This window comes from Dreissena polymorpha, chromosome 1 (assembly GCF_020536995.1).
Source record: "Dreissena polymorpha isolate Duluth1 chromosome 1, UMN_Dpol_1.0, whole genome shotgun sequence".
Lineage (NCBI taxonomy): Eukaryota > Metazoa > Mollusca > Bivalvia > Myida > Dreissenidae > Dreissena > Dreissena polymorpha.
This window is the reverse complement of record NC_068355.1, coordinates 187,289,047-187,297,019: the sequence shown is the minus strand read 5'-3', so window position 1 is coordinate 187,297,019 and position 7,973 is coordinate 187,289,047. Positions and strand designations below refer to the sequence as shown.

The window sequence follows — 7,973 nt, the reverse complement described above, 5'->3', positions numbered from 1 at the left end:
TTGGGACATAGTAGACCATGAGGTTGCATGTCATAAGCCACTCATCACAGGCTAGATTGTTCATGCTGAGACTTTATTTAGAAATAGAGAACCCTCTTTTAACCTTTACCACTTAGATACATATTTTGACGCATCTGCAGTCTCTTAGAAAGTTAAATTTAAATACAGACTTATCTTACTACATTCAAGTTTTAAACGCTTCAATTCCAACCCTTGGGTACTGATTAGCAGCAAACAGCATAAAGCCTGAACAGCCTGTGAGTTACTCTCACGCTGTTCTGGTTTATGCTGTTTGCACATAGCCATTTTCACTTTGCTTTGAGTGGGAAAGGGTTAAGAAGCAGGGTTATTTTGTTTTGCATCTGTCCTTTGTGTCCGTTTGTTGGTTGGTCTGTAGACAAATTGTTTCCACATGATATCTAGGGAATACTTTGACTTACAGCCATGCAACATATTTTATGTTTACATGGAGGAAGATTAAGAGGTAAATCCATGTTTCGGTCAATAGGTCAAAAGTCACAGAAGCTTATAACATGAAATTACATGTATAAAGGTGTCGCAGTCAGTTTACGTACCTGTTATACCAATCATAACAATATTTTAAACAGATTTTCATTATCATAAAACACTGTACATGTAGGACAATTGGACATTCTTCATATATATTACAGTACTGCCCTTATTAAATGCTTTCATTCATTGACTTTTAATCCACTTAAGACAGGTGGTTGTGAACAATATATTGACTTTCATCGATGGCTTATTTAAAAATGTGTGGGAATATACATAAACTAAAAGTCATGCCTCTTTTCTTGCATTTGTTATTATTGATAGTGTGGTCAAGGTTTACAATATTAAAATTGAAAACAGTATAAACAACTAGAACATTGTTTTGAGTACATGGAGACCTCTACAATCCAATTTGTCCCACAACTGCACAAATGTCTTAAAATTATGAACAAATATATGGAGTTGCACAAGTTAACCTGATGATTAATATGTTATTGTAGAAGTATCCCTCTATTTGAGTAACGATTCTCACAATTGAAAAAATATTATCATTTGGTTAAAGGGACTGTCACATAACTCTTCTTATGTAAAAAAAAAACTTAAAAAAAATATCAAGGTGCATAATTTCACATGGTGGGTAATACTTTAAGAATAGTTAATCCCTTTTTCAGCTGTTTTCTTTGAGTTACTCACAACACAATTTTAAATGTGATTTCTTTGCTAAACAGGGGCCATAACTCTGGGTATGTTGAAAAAAGACATACCAAACTATGCATGTGGGTTAAATTACACAATGATAAATATTTATGTAAAGTGTTAGTCCTCTAGTAGCAATACTATTATGCCCCCCTTCGAAGAAGAGGGAGTATATTGTTTTGCACATGTCGGTCTGTCCATATGTCCGTCTGTCCGTCCACCAGATGGTTTCCGGATGATAACTCAATATCGCTTAGGCCTAGGATCATGGAACTTTATAGGTACATTGATCCTGACTCGCAGATGACTTGATTTGAGGTCACAAGGTCAAAGGTCGAGGTCACGGTTACCCAAAATAGTAAAATGGTTTCCAGATGATAAATCAAGAACGCTTAATATGCCTAGTATCATGAAACTTCATAGGTACATTGGCCATGACTGGCAGATGACCCCTATTGATTTTCAGGTCACTAGGTCAAAGGTCAAGGTCACGTTGACCCGAAATAGTAAAATGGTTTCTGGATGATAACTCAAGAACACTTATGCCTATTATCATGAAACTTCATAGGTACATTGATCATGACTTGCAGATGACCCCTATTGATTTTCAGGTCACTAGGTCAAAGGTCACGGTGACTCAACTTAGAAAAATGGTTTCCGGATGTTAACTCAAGAACGCTTACGCCTAGGATCATGAAACTTCATAGGTACATTGATCATGACTCGCAGATGACCCTATTGATTTTCAGGTCACTAGGTCAAAGGTCAAGGTCACAGTGACAGAAAACGTATTCACTCAATGGCTGCCACTACAACTGACAGCCCATATGCATGTTTCACAAACAGCCCTTGTTTATTTTACACTCTTCACATATTTTAAAATGTCATTTTTGTCTAAATAGGAGACACTACTACAATTATGATGAAAACAACAGAAACAAAATATAGAGGTGCGCATTAGCTCACATGCCTGGTTACTGTACTTGTAAAGTTGCAGGAATACATGCGAGTTACATACGACAAAAAAGTCACGCAGATGGATGAAAAAGTGCAAATCTATATACCCCCATATCAAGCCCAAGAAGCGTTAATTTATTGTCCATGCATGTTTTTATTTGACACTTTATACTTGTTTGAAGCATTACATAATATCACTGACTATTCCTTAGTATGTACATGTATTAATTGTTTATTTCAGCCAGTGCAGTAAAGTGACCCAGATTTCGGAGCTGACCAATACGCAGCCAACTGGCCTGGAGGGGCTGTCAGTGGAGCTGGAAACTGTTATGGGGGAAATTAAAACCCTGCAGATCAGTCAGGAGGCCAGCATTCAATCATTGCAGAGAACATACAAGGAACATAGTGCAGTTATGATAGAGCAAATGCGTGGCAATTTAAATACTTATATAGATGAATGTGATAATAATTCTGTGGGTACATCAGGCGGAAATGAGCAATATTTAAAAGAAGAGATGTGTAGGAGTGTTCTCTCTATCGTGAATGAATTCGATAATATTACTACGAAGGAACTTAACGAGATGAAAGATGAAGTTATAAGCATAAAAGGGTCAGTTACAAGTTCTATTCATAAATGCATCAGTCTTCACAATGACTTGTTACAATTACTTGAAATCGTTCAGAAAATTGGAGATAATAAGGAGCTCTGTCTTATAGCCAGCATAAAATGTAAGCATATAATACAGCAGGCATTAACTCTGCTAGGAAAGTCAGGCAAGAAGTTTAATGTCCAGTGTATTACTAAGCATAATGTGAGAATACCAAGTGATGAAGATGTATGTTATATTAGAGGCATATGTATTCTTCCCGATGGGCAGGTACTGGTTGTAGACAGGCATAATAAGAGAGTCAAGCTGCTGAACCAGCAGTACCAGGTGGTGAGTCACTGGGATGTGAATGCTTGGCCAAGGGACATTTGTTTGATCACACCCAGTGAGGTTGCAGCGGCTGTGGATACTATCAACAAACATGAGGTCCAGTTTATCACTGTCAACCAGGGAAAGCTTGTTCCTGGCAGGAAGTTACAGTTACAACATGAATGTACAGGTATTGCCCATCAACAAGGAGAACTTTTTGTCACCTCTGGTAAAGAACTGTACAAATACACGCTGGATGGCAAACTGATCTGCAGACTCTACCAAGATAGATCAGGTGATTATACAGGTAAGAATCATGTTGAATCCATCCTGATAACATTCCTATTATGTACAGGTATTTGTCTAACCATTGTGGGAAAAGGAGTCTAGTCAAATTGTGTTATTTTAAATCCATACAATGACAAATTTGTGAATTTTTATCCACTAAATTAACCGAATTGGTATTTATTTTTTTAATCAACAAATGTTGACCCATTAGGCCTTTATCTTGTTATTTTGAAAAAAAAATCATATAAATTATAGTTATATACTTTGTGAGATGATAATAAAATAAAATTCAGATGTAATACATTGTAGCAGAAAACCCACTGATGTATTATAAACTATTTGTTCTATAATTCATATATGCCCTTTGATTTCTGCAGTAGCCAATACAAGATTCAGAAATATTGATTTATAAACATGAGTAATGAAGTATTTTGACTGTCACTACATGGCATGTCTATAAATAGAAACTGAGTTCCTGGGAAAGAGACACTTTCTGACCCTGTCTTAATTTTGTGGTTGTTAAATGATTGTAGATGTACAATATGTTTACCTGTTGATAGAACTGTGCAATTGTTTCAGTTTGTGTAATTGTTTCCATCTGTGTAATTGTTTTGCTTCAATTCATATCTAACTCACCAGTCGCATTTCAACATGTCAAACGTTAACACAATAGCTCTGCTACTGAAGTTTATTGTCACGCTTAACTATTGAATTATTGAAATGTATGCATATATTTTAGATGTGTAAAGGCCTCTTTATAGCAACATATGCGTAATACAATATCACTGCAGTATGTTTGATAAGATTATTTAACATTTACAGTAATTCAATATCTTGATGTTACTCTGTTTTGCAGTAGACAAGTGTGCTGTGAGTCCCACAGGAGACAGGCTGTACATCACCAGCCACTGGCAGCACAAGCTTCTCACCCTGGCCAGGGATGGCACACTCCTGGCTACATACACAGACCCAGCACTAGGGCGCCCATATGGTCTACATGTGACCCCTGCAGGCCAGGTGCTGGTCTGTGGATGGATGTCCCACACTGTACTACAAGTGGGCTGGGAGGGAGAGAGTAAGCTGGCTACGCTGGCTACTCAGGAGGATGGAGTGTGGGGCCCATGGTCAGTCTGCTACAGCAGCACAACATCCTCCATCATTGTGGGACAATATCGGGACAATATCCTGGTGTTCAGAGTGGAATAGTGTGTACATGTATGTATTAGTTGTTGTAATTAGTGATAAGTATTTTAATTACAATGTGTTGTTTAGCATACCAACATAGTAGTGTGTGATGTTACATTACAACATTAAGTGTGTAGTGAAAGATACAAATAATTTATGTACATGTACACATATTGTTATCTGCTTATTCAATGTGAGGGGTTTTGTTGGAACATTAGATCTAATGCATATTATGTTATGTTGTCATAACATTTGTGTCATTATGGTCCTAACATTTAGTTCTTGTAAACTGTGCATGAAAAAACAAAGCATTTCAACTGAAAATTTCATATTTGTACATAAATGCACATGTACATAGCAACTGAGGCTATTTTTAGACTTTTATTTCTATAAACACCATGCCATGTAAGAAATGTATATGGATGAATATTTTTTAAATAAAATATTGTTTAAGTAATCTTTGGAGGAGCATATATTGATATTTTACGCAATGTTTACAGAAAGGTAACACTTGATGTGAGATTTATTAATTTGCCATATTTTAAGCTGTTGAACATCTGTTATTGATTTTTATTACATTTATATAAATTTGTGTGAGTCCTAAATATACATACAAGAAAAACATCAAGCTATTTTGCTGCTACAGTCGCTGCTGAGTCAGGACAAGGATGCTGAGGATGTGATGGACAAGGATGACCTGAATACACAGAAGGTAACAAAGACGTTTTAATTATCAGGCCTTTTCATGGCCAATTTGGGAAAAAATGCAATTTTGGGATATTTATTTTTTTCGTGCGAAAAGTCCATTGATATCAGAAAAACAAATTTAATATAACTATTTCTAATACTTAAAATTAAAAGAATAAAATCATATTATGCTAGTAATATACTTTTTTTTAGATCTTATTGAAATGTAATTGAGACATATTAATCATAAGGCACTTATTATGCCCCCCTTTTGAAGAAGAGGGGGTATATTGTTTTGCACATGTCGGCCTGTCAGTCTGTCGGTCCTTCTGTCCGTCCACCAGATAGTGTCCTGATGATAATTAAAGAACGCTAAGGTCTAGGATCATGAAACTTCATAGGTACATTGATCATGACTGGCAGATGACCCCTATTGATTTTCAGGTCACTAGGTCAAAGGTCAAGGTCACAGTGACTCAAAATGGTAAAATGATTTCCGGATGATAACTCAAGAATGCCTACGCCTAAGATCATGAAACTTCATAGGAACAATGATCATGACTGGCAGATGACCCCTATTGATTTTCAGGTCACTAGGTCAAAGGTCAAGGTCACAGTGACTCGAAATAGTAAAATGGTTTCCGGATGATCACTCAAGCATGCTTACGCCTAAGATTATGAAACTTCATAGGAACAATGATCATGACTGGCAGATGACTCCTTTAAATTTTCGGGTCACTAGTTGAAAGGTCAAGGTCACAGTGACTCGAAAACAGTTAAATGGTTTCCTGATGTTAACTCAAGAATAATTAGACCTAGGATCATGAAACTTCATAGGTATGTTGATCATGACTGGCAGATGACCCGTATTGATTTTCAGGTCACTAGGTCAAAGGTCAAGGTCACAGTGACCGAAACAGTCAGGTCACTAGGTTAAAGGTCAAGGTCACGGTGACTTGGACACAGTAAAATGGTTTCCTGATGATAACTCAAGACTGCTTACTCCTAGGATCATGAAACTTCATAGGTACATTGATCATGACTCGCAGATGACCCCTTCTGATTTTCAGGTCACTAGGTCAAAGGTCAAGGTCACGGTAACTCGACACAGTAAAATTGTTTCCGAATGATGTCTCAAGAATACTCCTAGGCCTAGGATCATCAAACTTCATAGATACCTTGATCATGACTGGCAGATGATCCCTATTGATTTTGAGGTCACTAGGTCAAAGGTCAAGGTCACAGTGACAAAAACCGTATTAACACCATGGCTGCCACTACAACTGACAGCCCATATTTGGGGCATGCATGTTTTACAAACAGCCCTTGTTAAAGAAAGAAAAACGCTTTGCGTATGGGTCCGTTTCACATACCCATAAATACGCCAGGAAAAGACCTGCTTATGTATTCCCTATGTATTCAGAATGCAAAAAAGATGAGGTGGGAAAGAAAAGTATGAATTTACTTAAGATAAAATATCCTCTTTACTTGTTTGTATAGTGTAAACTCGTATACATATTCATCCGAAATTTCGTGGTCAAAGAGACTTTTACGGACATATAAGTTAACTTTGTGGATTTCTCAGTGCAGAAAAATAAATGATGAATTTGTGTCAGTTACTTTTCTGTGTGTGATACATTTTTGGATCAGTGAACCCTTAAAATCAACCAAAATAATGTCCCTCAAATAATAATGGTTTACAGTGTAACCTGTGTATTAAGAATGTTAAAGATGAAATTGACAAGAATGATATGATTTAACAAAACATAAAATGGCGTCTTTTATTGTGTATATCATGTTTACAGCAGGACTTGTTTTAAACTCAAACTCTTCTTCAGCTCGATGCTTTCCAACTTATCATACAGGAACCTCAGTTACACAACACCCGAGAATTTCTGTCATCCTCATTAGACCTTGAGTTTTTATAAAGTTGTGAGATATTTAATTAAGCTTATAAATATGATTCCATGGAATGCATTTGTTCTCAATTAGAAGGACCCCGGCCTCATTCCCAGAACAGTGTAATAAAAGCTTTAGAGTTAGTTTTCATGCATGCAATGGCAACAATGTAAGGTTGCATGGGAAAACAAGACTTAATGCATGTGTGTAAAGTGTTGTCCCAGATTAGCCTGTGCAGTTTGCATATTCCATATTGGCAAATCAGGGACAACACATTTCCCTTTTATGGAGTTTTTAATTTAAATGAAGTTTCTTCTAAATAAAAATTCCATCTATGCAGAAATTCCATGATAAGCCTGTGTGGCTGCACATGCTAATCTAGGAAGACAGTCTACAATCTGTTACAGAGTTGTACAAGGTGATATATTGTGAGCATCGTTTTTGGAAAATGGGGCTTAATGCATTGCAAGTGCAATCCACAGGTAAGCCTATGCAGTGTGCACACAGACTAATCCAAGTATGATAGTTTACGCTTTTAGGAAATTTTCGTTTAAAGGGATTTCTTCTGAACAAAAATCAAGTCTTGATGGAAAGCGTTGTCCCAGGCAAGCCTGTGAGGACAGCGCAGGCTAATTTGGGACAACACTGTACACATGCATTAAGCCCAGTTTTGCCAGAACAGGGCTTAAGTTAAGTCTGTGTCAAATCTGTTGTAGAGGGGTATTTATAAATTCTGATGAGAACAAATATGAGACAATGATGTACATGTACATGCAAATTAAAAACAATTGTTTAACGATACTTATATTAGGAATGTATGATATTTATTACTTA

General features: G+C 36.6%; 1 protein-coding gene across 1 annotated transcript in view; it reads left to right on the top strand.

Annotated features, from left to right (window-relative positions):
• Positions 1-4,553: 4,553 nt before the first annotated feature.
• The window catches only part of LOC127864276 (uncharacterized), a 213,295-nt gene continuing 209,875 nt past the window's right edge, over positions 4,554-7,973 (top strand). The window contains exon 1 of the transcript XR_008041670.1: positions 4,554-4,583. The gene's annotated coding sequence lies outside the window, so the exon portion shown is untranslated. The remainder of the gene's footprint in view (positions 4,584-7,973) is intronic.